The 17,460-nt window shown below is 38.2% G+C and overlaps 1 protein-coding gene across 6 annotated transcripts in view; it reads left to right on the top strand.

Moving 5' to 3' along the window:
- The window catches only part of GABPB1 (GA binding protein transcription factor subunit beta 1), a 71,069-nt gene that overhangs the window by 559 nt on the left and 53,050 nt on the right, over positions 1-17,460 (top strand). The window contains exons 2-4 of one of the 6 annotated variants that reach the window (XM_029950536.1): positions 5,953-6,013; positions 6,818-6,841; positions 17,278-17,333. The exons of the other annotated variants lie outside the window; for them this stretch is intronic. The gene's annotated coding sequence lies outside the window, so the exon portion shown is untranslated. The remainder of the gene's footprint in view (positions 1-5,952; positions 6,014-6,817; positions 6,842-17,277; positions 17,334-17,460) is intronic. 6 annotated transcript variants of the gene reach the window in all.

The raw sequence follows: 17,460 nt of genomic DNA, 5'->3' as shown, positions 1-17,460 counted from the left end.
CGGCGGGAGCGGCTGTCTCGGACAGGGTTAACTGGAGGGCCCGGCCTGGCCCAGCTTGCGCGGGGCCGATCGCGGCTACTGCCACGACCTCGGGGACTCAAGTCCCTGAGGGGACAAAGCCCGGCTCTCTGGATGCGCGGGACTTCTGCTCTTGGGACTTGGCCGCCGGGATCTGCGGGTGCACGGCTGCGGAAAAGAAGTTGAGAATTTTGCCAGGTCATTTCTGCCTGAACACAGTGAATCAGTGTGTGTTTAGTGTGCTTCGTTGAAGCTGTCCTGCCGTGTTGAATCAGCGTGCCTCGCTTCAGGGGTGCATCGTGAAAACTCACCGAAGAAATTATATATTGTGCGTGTTTTCCCACTCTAAGCTTGTTTTCAGTACATACACTCTGGTTTTAAACTTGATTGGACTTTGGCGAGCAGACGTCTGCTCAAAGGAGGGGTAGCGACCACAGTACTTTTGAAGGGGTCTTGGTAATGTTTGAATATTTTAAGTACTCTCTCCGAAGACTGATTGCCGACTGGATTCAGGCAAGTTACTTTCTGAAGTACTTTTTTTCCCCCTGAAGTTCAGTTTTTATCTGAAAAATGTTTTTACTGTAGTCCGTAAATGATCCTTGTAAAGTAATTTTCCATTACAGAATTAAAGATGCACTGTAACTTATTATGCGGCTGTTAGTGGTCGAAAAGTCTTTTTCAGATAGTTTATTTCACTTGTAGACCCACCCAGCTTGGTTTAAATGTCTTCCCAGTGACTCAAATCGTCAGCCTGGATACTTCCACTTTCAGACTTATTAGACATTGAATTTAAGGAAATTAATGATGGCTTTATGCCTTTTAAAATTTTTCTCTCTTTAAGTATTGTCCCCCAAAATAACAGCAACAAAATTCCATTACATGTTAGCACAAGTCACATGTTGGCAAGAGTTGACATTGTTTTGCCTTTTTGCAAGTCTTTTAAATGTCTGCTTTAATACAAGACAGTTAGATTTTTAAATCTCCTGATGCATTCAGCCTGTTGTATCACACCATGTAACTAACCTCTGGAAAACTCCCAGAACCCCACTGTATGCTTAAGCTTTTTTTGTTTTTTGTTTTTAACTGAGAAATTGGTCGTCGTTTGTATCCTGTCACCATACACGTCAAATCAGGATAATATCCAAGATACCTTTTAAAGATAGGGATAGGAAACTTGATTCCTATACTTCTGTCTTGGGCACTAAGTTTTTTTTTTTCATTTTGGGATTTAGATGTATAAGCAATATCAAGAATAAAGATTGCATAGTCTTTATATGATCCTGGAGACTCAGGAAAATATTTTAAGTGACTAACCTTAATTTTCAATTCCACATCTTATTTTTAATGCTCTATGGAAGTAAAAACAGGAATTCCATATTTGATGTACTTGTGAAAACTTGTGTGTAAATGTAATATTTGAAGTAGGGGGACACTGTCAAAGCACTCCAGGAGCACCAAACTTAAAAGGAATCCTGCAGTGAAACAGTTGGTCAAACAATACTTTTGTAAAGTATATGCATACCTTTAGAGTTAAGTCTCCTAACTTAGAGTTCTGTGTCTCTTTCTGTCAATCTGGGTGTTTTAGGTTGGGGGCCAGTTATACTGTAAATGTGTGAAAATGTAAGGCCATACTTTGGTTTAATGGTTTTGAAATGAAGCTAACTTCATTTCCAGTTGTTTCTGTGAACTCTAGTTTGATTCTGTCAGGCTGTAGTTCTCTACTGTTCCATCAACAGGAAGCATCTGGTCATTCCTGACATAATTGTTTGAAAATGCCAGGTATATTTTTGATGTTTGCCATGCAAATGAAAATAAATATCAGATTGAATCTCCCCCTCTAGCATTTCTAAGATGTATTTATAATGGGCCTTATCTATATAATGGCCTCCCCCCCTTAAGTACCTCATAAGTTAGGAACAGGTAAAGCAAACAAATCAGGATTCAGACCTCCTATGAAATTTTGAATCATGAATTTATTTTGAGGGTGTATTTTTGACGGTGTGATATCAAAGTAGCCTGAGTGTGAATGGTCCATCTCCTCTCTCGCTTGTATATATTAAAAAGCAAAGGGAAGTGAAACGTTGAAGTTCAGGTATCATTTCTTTAGCCCCAGAGCTTTCCAACTAGTAATCATACATTTCTATAGCATTAACGTGTCTATCTTGGTGTTAGACTTAACTGTTTTGAAGGTGTTTTTCCATCATGCTCTCCAGGTCAGTCTACTAGTATTAAGGCCTGTGTTTTCCCACGTTGTTGATAACAGCGTTTTGCACAGAGTAGATGTGTTGGTGCAGTCAGCTGTCAATTCAGATGTTGGTGGGCTAGTATACTTTAATTTAGGCTAAGTAGGTCCATGATGTAAGTGTGGAGGCTAAAGCATGAAATGATTTCTCCACTGAAGGTGAATCCATATATGCAGAGCCATTGATACATTTAGAAATAGAAATCAAAAATTCTTTGTCCTGGCTCTCTTAATCTTTTAATGGGAATAATTGGAAAGGCTGGCAGTTAGAGCCCAAGGTGCTAGTACACAAATAGAGACTAGAAAAGACTCAGTCATTTTAACTACATTTAGTCTGAATCAACACCGTGGTATTTTTAAAAAAGTAAATGTCATTCTGGAGTTGGTAAAACAACGTAGAAAGAGCAGGTGTTCTCCCTGCTCTACTTTACTTGTATTGGTTATATTATATTGGGGATAGTGTGTGGGCTTTTTAGGTAGCATACTGTCACATTATGAGTGGGCCCTTGCATCAGTTTTCAGACTTCATATCAGAATCATTTGGGTAGCAAAAACATGGAAGCCCAAGCTCAAGTAGGATAGGGCCTGGGCCACTGTATTTTTTTTCAAGTTCCCCAGGTGATAGACACTCAAGTTTATAAACCAGTGAGCTATAGAGCATATCCGGAGGACCTTGATCATGAGGGAAAGGGACATGAGGAAAGAAGAAAAGGCTGAAAAATGCCATGTTTGCCTCAAAGAAGAAAAAGAAGCTCATTTAAGAAATGATAGCTATCTGTAAATACTTAAAGGTCTTTCACACAGATCAGATTTGATCTGACTAGAAAGAACTAGATCAGTGAGTAGTAGGAGGAGGCAGATTTCAACATTTCAGGAGAAATTTCCACAAAACAGTAAAGATATAATGGGTTGCTTTGGGTGATAGGCTCTCTGCTTTCACTGATGTTCAAATTAGGGATCCTAGGGTGGAGCACTTAATATGCTGAATGAGGATTTGGGCAGGGCATCCTAAAATAGTCTACAAAGTTTTCAGTTTTTATGATACAGGTCTAAGTTTGTGGTACCAAAGTAGGAGAGCAAAAGCTATTTGAAACGCACTGGTTAACTTAACTGGATCATAGTTTTCACCTTCTTGGGTGAAGAGAATTGAGTATTAAGTGAGAGAGCTATTTGATGAGGGCTCTAAACCCAGCTGTAATTTGGCAGACTCAAAGCATGAAATTTTCATTTAAGGGAATTTTTCTTGATGTAATAAGGGTGTGTGTGCAAAGATATAGCTGTGAGTATACTAATTGCAGCGCTTTTGATAGTAAAAGCTGTGTATTAACATTTGACCCATTTCCCACATTAATTATATGAAGTAGAAAATATCTCTATTTTCCACAAGAGAAAACAGGCATAGAGAATTGAGGGAGGTTGTCTAAGGGAGCAGAGTCAGTATGTGGTAGAGCCAGGACTTGGGTCCAAGCAGTTTGATTCCAGAGTCAGTAACTCTTGATCACTATACTGTAAAATTATACACAACGTAAATGTTTAACAGTGATTGTTAGGATACATACTCATAGTGGGGTACTGCCTAGCTGTTAAATAATATGATGTTAGAAGAAGGTAAAGTCCTGAAGAGATGTCTTGATACATGTTAAGTGAAAAAAGTAGCTTTAAAAGCAATTCCATTTTGGTTAAAAATGGCCCTGAACAATAGGGCTTTGAACTACTTGGGTCCACTTATACACAGGTTTTTGTTTGTTTGTGTTGTACAGTACTGTACTATAAGTATTTTCTCATGATTTTCTTAACATTGTCTTCCCTGTAGCTCACTTTACTGTAAGAACATAGTATGTCACATACAAAATATGTATATATGTATATGTTTTCATTAATTATGCTTCAGGTCAGTAGTAGGCTATTAATAGTTAAGTTTCTGGGGAGAGAAAAGTTATACTCAAGATTTTCAACTGTGTGTATGTGGGGGGGATGTGCGCCCTTAAGCCCTACATTGTTCAAGGAAAAATTGTATTGCCGTCTGGAAGGGTGTGTGCCAAATTGTTAATTGGTTATTTCTGAGTGTAGTTTTAAAAGTGATTATTATTGCTTATCCATGTTTTCTGACTAAAATGAATATATGTTTTGTGTATTTCTTGTAGTGAAAGGCATATTAAAATGTTAAATTTCAATAAAAAATTAGAGATGATTAGCATAAACTGAGGAGTGTGGGTTTTATACTGTACATTTTATGCAATTTGACTTAGGGATTGCACATAAATGAGAATTTGTGCGTGCATGAAATATTTTGTATTTTTTTAAGTTTGATTCCTTACCAAATAGTAACACATTAATTGAATAGAGAAAACAATCACACAGTCCTCTCATTCTATCATAATTAGTTCTCTATTTTGTGTTTTCATCCTCTTATGTGTATTATTTTAAATGTATTCATCTTAGTTTAGTCACTCTCTAGATTTGTGACTTTAGACAATTTACTTAATCTCTTTATGCCTCAGTTTCCTCCTTTGTAAACCAGGGATAATTTTAATAGTATGTTGTGGTGGTTGGGAGGATTAAATGATTTACTGCATATAAAGTGATCAGAACAGTGTCTGACACATTTAACAGCTCAGCAAATGTTAGCCATTAGTCCTATAGGATCATAGCCCACTAAAACCCTTGGGGTCTAATAGGTTTTGGAATTAAGAATTTTTTGGATATAGGCTAGGTAATAATATAACCTTTCAACAGAATTCAGTCCTCTTCAAACATATTACTGTTTCTGCAGCAAAATGTATGAACATTTTTACCAAATGGGGTAAAGACTATAAATAGCTTCAGTCAGTTCAGGTAAGGTTTTAGCTGTCAAAAAAAGTTTTTGTATTTTGGAATTGCAATTAAGAAACCTGTAGAATATTTATTCAGTTTTGAGTCTATTTTAATGTTAAGACATACACCTTTTCATGTTACTATATAGCTTTATAACCCATGGTAATTTAAAAATTAAACAATTAAAAAGAAAACACAATGCCCACTTCTATTTCCTTTGATTATAAAATATGCTAAACCTCCACCAATATTGTTGATTCTATTACAGAGTGTAGAATCTTTTCTAGAAGAGGCTTGAGACTTCCTCTAACCCAGTTAGATTTTTTTCTCATTACACTTGAGGGATAAGACATTTCTTTTTTTTTTTTTTCCTATTTTATTTATTTTACTTTAAGTTTTTAATTCCAGTTAACATACAGTGTTATATTAGTTTCACATTTACAATATAGTAATTTAATAGTTCCATACATCACCCTATGTTCTTCACAGCAAGTGTACTATTTAATCTCCATCACTTATTTTACCCATTTATTTACCCATTTACTCTCATTTTCCCCCTTGTTTTGTTTCTTAAATTCCACATATGAGTGAAATCATATGGTAGTTGTCTTTGTCTGACTGATTTTGCTTAGCATTATACTCTCTTGCCCTGTGTTGTCGTAAATGACAAGATTTTTTTTTTATAGCTGAATGATGTTCCATTGTACACACACACACACACACACACACACACACACGTATATATATAACATCTTCTTTATCCATTCATCAATTGATGGACACTTGGGCTGCTTCCATACTTTGGCTATTATAAATAATGCTGCTATAAACATAGGGGTGCATATATCCCTTTGAATTAGTGTTTTTGTTTTCTTTAGGTAAATACCCAGTAGTGTGACTGTTGTAACTTGGTTTACTACAGTGCTTTCTTTAAAGGAGGTGAGTAGAAGCCACTATGCTACTTCTCTTCTAATATGCCCTTCGATTCTGCAGATGTAGAAACTAGAGGGCTGTTTACCCTAAGTCATAATATTAATTGTAGAACTGGTGTTGGAATTAGGTCATTTCCTCCCATAAAATTGGATGTCCAGCCCTTTGATTCCTGTACTCTTGTGTCTACAGCACTTAGCATGTATCCAAACAGGAAAAACATTTAACCTGTGCCTTAGTCTGAGCTCCTGTAATAAAAAAAACACAGACTTGGTTCCTTACAAACAACAGACCTTTATTTCTCACAGTTCTGAAGGCTGGGAGGTCAAGGTGCTGGCATGGTTGGGGTCTGGTGAGGACCCTCTTCCAGTTGCAGGCTTTTCCATTGTATCCTCACATGGTAGAAGGGGCAAGAGAGCTCTCTGGGGTCTTTTTTTTTTTTTTTTTTTTTAATAAGGACATAAATCTTATTCTTGATCTTTCCTCCTGACCTAATCACCTCCCAAACATCCCACCTCCCTAATACCATCACTCTGGCTACAAATTTGGGGGTGAGAGGAGAGACATACTGGCATTCAGACTATAGCGGACAGTATGGTGTTTAAGTGAATGATCTGAAAAATTTCCCGTGCATCCTGGCTTGTGTGAACTCTTACATCGTTACCCCTGTGATTATTCCACCTGTGCCTTCAGCCATTCTCATAGTTTATTCCTGTATGCATTAGGTATAGCCTAAACTTGGCACCAGTTACCTTTCATATTTACCTGTTGTTAAGTCTTTCCATTATGTATCTCCTCTGTTTTTCTTCACAGGTCATAGCATATTTATGGAGGAAGGTGGGTAATTATGAAGATTTCTTGGCCACTGAATTTATGCTGAACAATTCCCAATGGACCTTTGCTAGTTCTTGGCCATCATTTTGTTAATCTCACATTTTTTCTGTTTTCTCATGTATCTTCTTTCTCATTTTCAAAAGATGCCATTGATTTCTACTTAATTGAAAAAGTGAATAGAGGCATGCCTGGGTGGCTCATTGTTGAATGTCTGACTCATGATTTCAGCTCAGGTCATGATCTAGGGTTGTGGGAACGAGGCCCTGCACTGGGCTCTGCACTGGGTGTGGAGCCTGCTTACGATTCTCTTTCTGTCCCCGCTCCCTGCTTGTGTGCTCTTCCTCTTGCTCCCTCTCTCCCTCCCTCTCCCTCTCTCTCCCTTTCTCCCTTTCTCCCTTCCTACCTCCCTCTCTCTCTCTCTCTCCCCCTCCCTGTCCCACTCTCCCTCCCTCCCTCTCTCTCTCCTCCGCCCCTCCTTCTCCCAAAAAAGTGAATAGAGTACAAGCTTGCACTTTTTTTTTCATGGTCACCATGATGAATCTCTGTCATCTTATTTTGTGAACTGGATGGAAGTGGATTCTTCTTGCTTTTCTAGGAATCTTGCTGCCACACTTAACTTTTCCTCTCTGATCACTTTGATCATTGTATGCAATGGTTGGGTAATCTAAAAGTGATGCAAATTGTTCAGTTTTTCTTTGTAAGCTTTATCATCATCATACTTAAATCTTAAAGTTGTTTATAATACATGTTTCTAATTTATTATTTATACCCATTAGCACAATTCTTTAGATTACTGTTTACTCGATCGCAGTTTGTCCTGAGGCTTTGCTTTGTCTATTATTTCCCTTTCTAGCTTTAGGGTTTCCTCTCCCAATCCATCCTACATATGGTTGCCAGAATAATTTTTCTAAAACCATTTTTGAACCCATTGCTATTAAACCTAAACAGCAGAGAGAGCATGTGCTCTTGGCCTTTGCACTCTGCATTGTGCCAAGCAAAGTGAATTGAACTTGTGCTGAATAAATGTTTGAATGGATCACCGTTTGCTCAAAATATTGAGTGACTTCCAATTGTCTGCAGTATAAAGTCCAAAACTCTGCTTTCTGATTTTCAAACCTTTCATATTGTGATTCGTCAACCTTCCTTCAACCTTGTTTCCTCTGAGATGTACCATGCTCAGACACAATTCTGTGTGTTCTTCCTTTTCCCTTTCCTTGATAGTCCTGTCAGAGCCTATTGAGATGTGTTTGCTTTGTACTAGGCCCCGTCCTAATCGCTGGTGGTATAGTAATGAAAGCAGTAGACAGAGTCTCTGTTTTCTTGGAGCTGATGTTTGGGATGAGGGGGGAGGAAGAGCACAGCAGATACATTTTCAGGTGGTAGTGGAAGGAAAGGGAATAAAACTGGATAAGGGATTAGAATGGTGGGAGGTGGTTGCTATTTTAGGTGGTCAGGGAAAGATCTCTTTGGGTGTCCTGGAACAAGGGAGTAAACCATGCAGTTATGTAAGTGCAGAGCTTTCTGGGCAGAAAAAACAACATGTGCAAGACCCTGAGGTGGGAACATGTTTGGCTTGTTTGAATAATGACGAAGACTTGCGTGCCTAGAGCAGAATGAATAAAGAGGAGTGATAGAGAGGTAGTGGGGAGCTAGACGGTGCTCCAAATGTCTTTCATCCAAGAAGCCTTTCATGACTACATCACTTGTTTGTTAATTTAAAGCTTCTTTGAATCCATATAGCAGCTATGGAAGTTGCTTTCAAATTATTTTTTTTATTGTGATACAGTAAAAAATGTGTTTTGCATCAATAATGTATATACACGTATGTATGTGTGTGTTGTGTGTGTGTGTGTATAACTGGAGCAAAGATTTCATGAAACATGGCTTACTTTTACTATATTTGATATATGGTGATACTTTTAAAAATGTTGGCTTTAACCCGCTAAGTGATTTCACAGTCTGCTAAAGGGTCATGACTTACAACTTGAAAAACAGTGATCTCCAGTATATGCCCACTTAAAAAAAAGAACCACAGACCACTCTTATTTATTTTAATCCACATATCCTTTCAGGTTATGAAATATCTTCAGTTAAAGAGCATGATTTCAATTATTTTGTGTATAGGTTTTTAGTGTTTGTTGTACTGATGAATACAGAGGACTTGTTTAATTTGGCAGATAGCTACTGAATGGGATACTAGAAACTGCTGAATACTAAAATACCCATAAAAATGAGATAAACCCTGCCTGAGTTTCTAAAGCTTATAGGAGAGGAGAGCTTGTAAACAAATCCTTGTAATAGAGTGGAATCCATGTATTAATGTAAGTAGGTTCAGGGCATAATGAGAAAATAGAGAAATGATTAATTCTTTTTGTCAAGAAGGGCAACAGGAGCTGGTTGGAGGAGGTAAGGTCTGAACTGGGGTTCAGAGAAAGAATATTCTATTCACGCGGTGAGGTAATTTGGGGTAAGGAGACTTCTGAGGTAAAATAGCATATAAAGGAATGGTATCACAAGACAGAATAGTATGTAGGGGTAATTATAGGTAACTGTGTATTGTTGGAGTATAAATGCAAGTAGGAAGTGGTGAGTTGATGAAGCCACAGTGAAGCACGGGCCAGATTCAGAAAAGTCTGAAGTGCGTTGTAGGAAGTTGCTACATGGGAAGTAGAGAGATCTCTCAGTAAGTTTATACAACCAGTTTTTCCTCAAGTGCTGAAATATAATGCTATTTCCTCAATTGTGCCCTGGAGGAAGTTGGCCTACATTTATGGGCTCTGTTGTATCAAGTAAAGTTTTTTTTAAACATTAAACTTTCGGGGCGCCTGGATGGCTCACTTGGTTAAGCATCCGACTTCAGCTGAGGTCATAATCTCAGTTTGAGTTCGAGGCCCATATCAGGCTCTGTGCTGACAGATCAGAGCCTGGAGCCTGTTTCAGATTCTATGTCTCCCTCTCTCTCTCTGTCTGCCCCCCCCCCCCCCCCCCCATGCTTGGTCTCTCTCTCTCTCTCTCTCTCAAAAATAAATAAAATAAACATTAAACTTTCATCCATTGCTATGTTAAATTGGCTCTATAAGAAGCACTTGAGAACAGATACCCACTGAGGAAATGGGAGATTCAGATTTCAGGGTAATTCTGGGATTTATGTTTATGAAGTGGAATGGTAGGTGGTGGCCATCTATTTTCACTTCAAGTTAAATATACATATGGTTAAACTCTGTATTTGATAGGTGATTGGAATACATGACTCTGTTTTAGGAAGATATTTTGATAAATTTGGCTAAATCCCAGTTTAAGACTTTATGACAATGTTCAAAATACAGGAATTTCAAATAAACTGAGAAGAATATTTGCAATGTATATAATAAACAAGAACTATGTATATATATAATGCACTCCTACAAAGAAACAGTGACATAGAAAAACACGGAATATAAACCAGCAGTTTCAGACAAGAAAACATAAGTGGCCGACAAATATTTGGTAAGTAATGCAATCTCATTAGTAATTTGAGAGCTACATATTAAAACAAAATTAAACTAGGCAAAAATTTATTTTATTTTTTAAAAATTTCTATGGTTTTTATTATTTTTGAGAGACAGAGATAGTGCGAGCAGGGGAGGTCAGAGATAGAGGGAGACACAGAATCTGAAGCAGACTCCAGGCTCTGAGCTAGGTGTCAGCACAGAGCCTGACGCGGGGCTCGAACCCACAAACCGTGAGATCATGACCTGAGCCCAAGCTGGACCCCTAACCGACTGAGCCATCCAGGTGCCCCAAACTAGGCAAAATTTTAAAAGCTTGCTAATGTTAAAATTGACTATATTGTGAGGAAATGATATTATATAAACTGTTGTTGGGAGTATAAGTTGGTTTGGGGATGTAAATTGATGTGGGCAATTTGCTATTATCTATTTATTTAAAATAGTGTTCCCAACAAATCTATTGCCTGTTTTCTGTACTAGAGGAACACTATTTTTTATGCATAAGGAGGCATGTACAAGTCTGTTCACTGCAACAGTTTATAGTAGTAAAAAGTCTGGAAAAATAAAACTTGGTCATAGTAGTAAAATAACCAAGTAAATTGGTATATTCATATTATGGAATAAAATGTTGTCTTTTGAAGAAATGAGCACGACATATACTGAGTGATAAGTTATAGAACAGTATATATGCTATATTATTAAATATATACATAAGAAAAAAACCCCAGAACAATGCTGTGTTTTGGAAGGGGAGGTACATATATATATATGTGCAAATGTGAAGAATATGCTCTGGTAAGATAAATCCTGAACTGGTAATAAAATGCTTAACTCTTGTGTGATGGACAGAGGATTGGGTTTGGGGAGTAGAGATAGGGAGGGCAGATTGGAGGGAAGCTGTTTCAGTAATCTTTGGAATTTAAAAATTAGAGTATTACAGTGTTTATTTAAAAAATCTTTAAAATAACAACAATTCGTTGACAATAGGATCGACAATGGTTGGGATGGAAGGAAACCAGTTTCAGAGGTATTTCAATAACATAGGCATGAGAGAGGCCCCAGGGTGGCTCAGTGGGTTAAACATTCGACTTTGGCTTAGGTCATGATCTCACAGTTTGTGGGTTCGAGCCCTGCATCAGGCGCTTTGCTGACAGATCAGAGCCTGGAACCTGCTTCAGATTTTGTGTCTGCCTCTCACTCTGCCCATCCCCTGCTTGCACTGTGTCTCTCATAAATGTTAAAAAAAAAAATTAAAAATAGGCATGAGATTGCAGTGGCAAAGACAGTGGAGAGAAGGACTAATTTATAAATGACATGAGGGTAATTTCACAGTGTGTATCAACATTACAATTGTATTTACTTGTGTCTCAGCAATTCTACTTCAGGGAATTTATCCTACAGTTAAATGAAACGATATATGTACATAGTTCTTAGTTGCAGTGTTGTTTATAATAATAATAGTGTCCATCCATAATAAACTAAGACCTATCCACACAATAGCATACTAAACAGCCGTAAAAAAAAAAATGAGGAAGCTGTCTATGGACTAATAGGAAAAGATCTCCAGGATGTGTTGAGTAAGAAAAGGCAGTGGAAAAACAGTGTATGTAGTAATGCTATCTTTTGGCAATAATAGAAATAGTGGAAGGATACTCATGAAACTAGTAAAGGTCATTATTTGTGGCTGTTGGGAGTGGTAATAGTGTAAATGCTTCCATTGAGACTTTCAATGCATACATTTTTGTGTTTGGATTTTTGAACTTTTTGAAACTATTGCCTATTTGAGAAAAAAGAAATTAAGAGGAAAAGAGATGTGAATAGACCCTATAGTATTTGATGACCAATTGTATGTAGAGACATGAGGGAGAGGAGGAAGTTAAGGATGGCTCTCAGATTTCTAATTTGGCAGGTAAAAAAGGTCATAGCAACATCAGGGATATAGGAGGAAGATTAGGGTTTGGCGTGTGCTTGGGAAATTCTGGACTGAATGTTCAGATGAATCCTTACTCCTTAGTTTAGAGTTTGGGTGTATATGTATGTGTGTGTAATTTATGTGTTTTAGATAAGGAACTTGAGCTTATTTTAAACATGAATATTAAATATAAATATTTTTAATCATTAGATTACATTTATGTTCTAGGTTTTATGGAGAACAGCTTTGTAATGACATCATAATTTTGCAGTTAAATAGGGACATTGGTATGCACAGATAGAATGTAGATAGAAAAATAGAGAATGTAGATCTAATAAATACATAGCTTATGTGGGAATTAGGAACTTAACTTATTAGGTTGGTTCTGATTTAATCACACCTTTTGGTACGAGAAATTCAAAGAAATAAACATAGTTTTGTATAAGGATTTGATCTTTAGGGTACCTGAGACTATATGTTATATTTAAAACAATATTAAAACTCATGTAGACAAGCTTATAGTAGAACATGAAAGGTATTTTTTATATAGTATGCTTGGGAGTAACTGTATATTATATAAGACAAGGAAGTTTAACCTAATGGAGAAAAGGAGTCACAATGTTCTGGGTACTGCCTAAAACAAGCTCCTGCTATATAATTTGGGATTTAAAATTTATTTTTGGGAATGGGAAAGGGGGGGAAAGAGTTGGAGAGAGGGAGTGAGGCAAATCATGAGAGACTTTTGAATGCTGAGAACAGGACGGAAGAGGGAGGGGGGAAGGGGAAGGGGAGGTGATGGTCATGGAGGGGGGCACTTGTGGGGAAGAGCACTGGGTGTTAGATGGAAACCAACTTGGTAATAAACTATTAATAAACACATTTTTAAAAATTTATTTAAATGAGTTATATTTCAGTATCTGATTTTGAGACCTTAATTTATCCATACACCTTTTACCTGACTTCTGTTTGGCTGGAGCGAAAAAATAAAACAGGAGCACAGATAAAGCACATGCATGCCAGGACTTGCAGATGAATGTAGTAAATCTTCTCTAGGTTTATGTTCATAAGGATTTGGGTGTGGAATAGCAGTACAATAGAGCTGCTAAGTAATTCTTGCTTGAGGTTTAAAGTTTTAACCATTTTATATCTGAAGAAGACATTTTACTGGCAATAGTTTTCTTTTAAAAATGCATTAAAAACAACAAATAATGTTCTCTATGTGATCCTGTAACATTTAGAGATGGTTTTGCTTTAGTGAGGGTGACACTGTTTTGTCACCTCAACCTGTGCTCACCCCATAACCCCCTGCCTTTCTCAGCACCACAGCCCTCTGGAGCTTTAGGGAACACAGTTTGGGAAATGCTGGATTGAGGTGGGCTCTAGTTTGAGCTTAGATGGATTCTCACCTTATACATAAGTTTTTGTTTGTTTTGTTTTAGCATACACCACAAAATTTAATTCATAGAATAAAAGGTAGGACTACATGAATAGATATAAGATGTTCCCAGATGGTAACTTTGAAGTTATAAATAAACCAATTCTTCGTACAACAATTCAGCATACATTTCCCGCTAAGCCTCAAAGATTTCATCCACTCCTTTGGCTTTTAATGCCATTTTATATGCTGAAGAGTCCCAAAAGTATACTTAGAGCCCTGACCTCTCTCTTTTTTTATATTTTTAAAAAATATTCATTTATTTTTGAGAGAGAGAGGATGTGTGAGCGAGCGCTCAAGCCGGGGAGGGGCAGAAAGAGAGAGGAAGACAGAATACTAAGCAGGCTTTAGGTTCTGAGCTGTCAGCACAGAGCCCTGTGCGGGGCTCGAACTCCTGAACTACGAGATCATGATCTGAGCCGAAGTCAGACTCTCAACCGAGTGAGTCACCCAGGTGCTCCACTGACCTTTGTTTTTGTACAGCCAAGTTCTCATTGAACATTTTCACTTGGATGACTCACAAGCCAAAACGTAACTCTTGTTTTTCCACCTAAAGTGGATCCTATTTCTAGAGCACAATCTCTGTAAGTGGCATGTCTGTCTACTCTTTTAAAAAAATTATTTAAATCCAAGTTAACATGTAGTGTAGTATTGGTTTCAGGAGTAGAATTTAGTGATTCATCTTAACATATAATACCCAGTGCTCATCCAACAAGTGCCTTCCTTAATGCCCATCAACCATTAGCCCTATCCCTCCCACCCCCCATTTCTGGGTTCTGTATTTCTCATATATCTTTTGATGTATTCAATTGAGTCAAAGGATGGTAATATCACAGTGTATAGAAATTATGCATTAGTGGCTCTCAGTCAAGTTTATTTTACTCCCAGGAGACATTGAGGAATATCTAGAGACTTTTTTTTTTGGTGTTGTAAAATGGGGAACAAGGTGGTGTTACTGGCATCTAATGGGTAAAGACCAAGGATGCTGTGAAATGTCCTACAATGCATAGGAAAATCTACAACAAGAACTATCAGGCCTCATATGTCCATAGTACTGAGAAAAATTCCTTGGTTGAATACCACCTATGTATGCAACACTGTTACAAAGTACTTATGGGTGCAAATGCCACTAAAAGAAAACCTTGTCTGTATCCACAAGAAACGTAAAACCTAGCTAAAGCATCTCAAACTTAGTAAGTTTGCGGCCCGACTCTTAAAAATATTTTTTAATGTTTATTTTTGAGAGAGAGAGAAAGAGAGAGAGGGGGAAACAGCACAAGCAAGGGAGGGGCAGAGAGAGACGGAGAGGGAGAGAGAGAGAGAGAGAGAGAGCAGGAGTGAACAAGAGTGAGAGAGAGACACAGAGTCCGAAGCAGGCTCACGCTCTGAGCTGTCAGCCCAGAGCCTGATACGGGGCTCAGACTCAGGAGTTTTGAGATCATAACCTGAGCTGAAATCGGACGCTTAACCAACTGAGCCACTGAAGTACCCCAGGAAATATTCTTTATCTATGCTGTCCAGTATTATAGTCCTTAGCCACATAGGATTTTTGAGCACTTGAAATTGGCTAGTGTGAGTGAGGTGCTGAAGTTTTTTTCTTTTCTCTCTCTCTCTCTCCTTCCTTCCTTCCTTCCTTCCTTCCTTCCTTCCTTCCTCCCTTCCTCCCTTCCTCCCTTCCTCCCTTCCTTCCTTCCTTCCTTCTTCTTTCCTTCTTTCTTTTTTTGAGAGAGTGAGAGAGCGAGTGCGAATGGGGGAGGGGTAGCAATGGGGATAGAGGATCCAAAGCAGGTTCTGTGCTGACAGCAGTGAGCCAGATGGAGAGCTCAAATTCTTGGACGGTGAGACAATGACCTGAGCTGAAGTCAGAGACTCAACTGATGGAGCCACCCAGGTGCCCCAGGGTACTGAAGGTTTTTTTAAATTTTTTAATGCTTTTTATTTATTTTTGAGGGACAGAGAGAGACAGCTGGAGCAGGGGAGGGTCAGAGAGAGAGGGAGATACAGAATCTGAAACAGGCTCCAGGCTCTGAGCTAGCTGTCAGCACAGAGCCCAACGTGGAGCTCGAACCTACGAACCGTGAGATCTGACCTGAGCCAAAGCTGGATGCTTAACCGACTGAGCCACCCGGGCACCCCTAAATTTGTTTTTATGTATGTATGTGTGTATTTATTTTTGAAAGAGAGAGCATGAGCAGAGGAGGGGAGGGGCAGAGAGAGAGGCAGAGTGAGAATCCCACAGGCTCCACGCTCTCAATGTGGAGCCTGATGTGGGGCTCCAACTCACAAACTGAGATTATGACCTAAGTTGAAATCAAGAGTCGGACTCTTAACTTACTAACCTGCCCAGGTGTTCCATGAAGTTTTAATTAAATAGCTACATGCATGATAGTAGTGCAGTTCTATAGGATATACTTTGGGCAGAATGAAATTGATATCACATGGCAGGAAAGAAGTGTATGAAGGGCTGAAAAGTAAAGTGACACATATTTGGAAAATGAAAATGAATCTTAACTGCATGAAACAGTGAGAATGTCTAATGGATTAAAAGACAAGGCAATAGCAGAAGGGGAACAAAGGATCCTCGGGTCTCAGGTAACTTTGTATTATATAGAAGGGAGAGTCAATTTAAAAAATACTCTTTGTATGGAAAACTTTATGTAAAAGCAAAGGAGAGTATAATGAACCCCTCATGTATTCATTGACCAACTGTGATCAACTCAAGACTAAAATGGTTTCTTACATATTCCTCTTTATTTTATTTTAATTTTATTGTATAAGTTTATTTATTTTGAGAGAGAGAGAGAGAGAAAACTCACTAGCAGATCAGGAGCAGAGAGAGAGAGAAAATCCCAAGGAGGCCCCTCACCATCAGTTTGGAGCCTGATGTGGGGCTCAAATTTACAAACCGTGAGATCATGCACTGAGCCAAAACCAAGAATTGGATGCTAACTGAGCCACCCAGGTGCCCCCCCCATTATTTTAAGAGCAGTCCCAAATATCACATTATTTAAGCCATAAATGTATTGTTTTTATCTCTAAAAATGTATAAACAAACTATAATTATCATATCCAGAAAAATATAAATACTATTCCTTAATATCATACATATTTAGGCAGTGTTCACATTTCTTCTATCTCCAAAATGATGTTTTTTCTTTTATTTTTAATTTTTTTAAAAATTATATTTATTTATTTTTGAGAGGCAGAGTGTGAATGGGGGAGTGGCAGAAAGAGAAGAAGACACAGAATCCGAAGCAGGCTCTAGGTTCTGAGCTGTCAGCACTGGAGCCCCATGTGGGGCTCAGACTCACCAGCAGTGAGATCATGACCTGAGCCAAAGTCGGACGCTTAACTAACTGAGCCACGCAGGTGTCCCTTTCTTTTCTTTTTTAGAGAGAGCAAGCTTGAGTTGGGGGAGGCTGGTGAGAGGGAGAGAATATGAATCTTAAGTAGGCTCCACACCTAGCACAGATCCCAACCGTCATGCCTGAGCCGAAATCAAGAATCAGACATTTAACTGACTAAGCCACCCAGGCTCTCCACTACTGCTAATGGTTTTGTTTTTGTTTTCGTTTTTTTAATGCAACATTCACATATATTGAAGTATCGTACGGAACAAAAAGGGAGTACTGAACATCTAACAACTGGAAACTTCCTCAGGTATTTCTTTAACTATCCAAAATGATTTTTTTTAACTAACTTAATTTTTTAGTTCAGTTTTAGGTTCACAGCAAACTTGAGGGGAAAGTATTTCTCATACACCATCTGCCCCCATACATGCATAACC

This window comes from Suricata suricatta, chromosome 9, assembly GCF_006229205.1.
Source record: "Suricata suricatta isolate VVHF042 chromosome 9, meerkat_22Aug2017_6uvM2_HiC, whole genome shotgun sequence".
Classification (NCBI taxonomy): domain Eukaryota; kingdom Metazoa; phylum Chordata; class Mammalia; order Carnivora; family Herpestidae; genus Suricata; species Suricata suricatta.
Note: the sequence above shows the minus strand (reverse complement) of the source record. Positions and strands in the feature narration are given on the sequence as shown.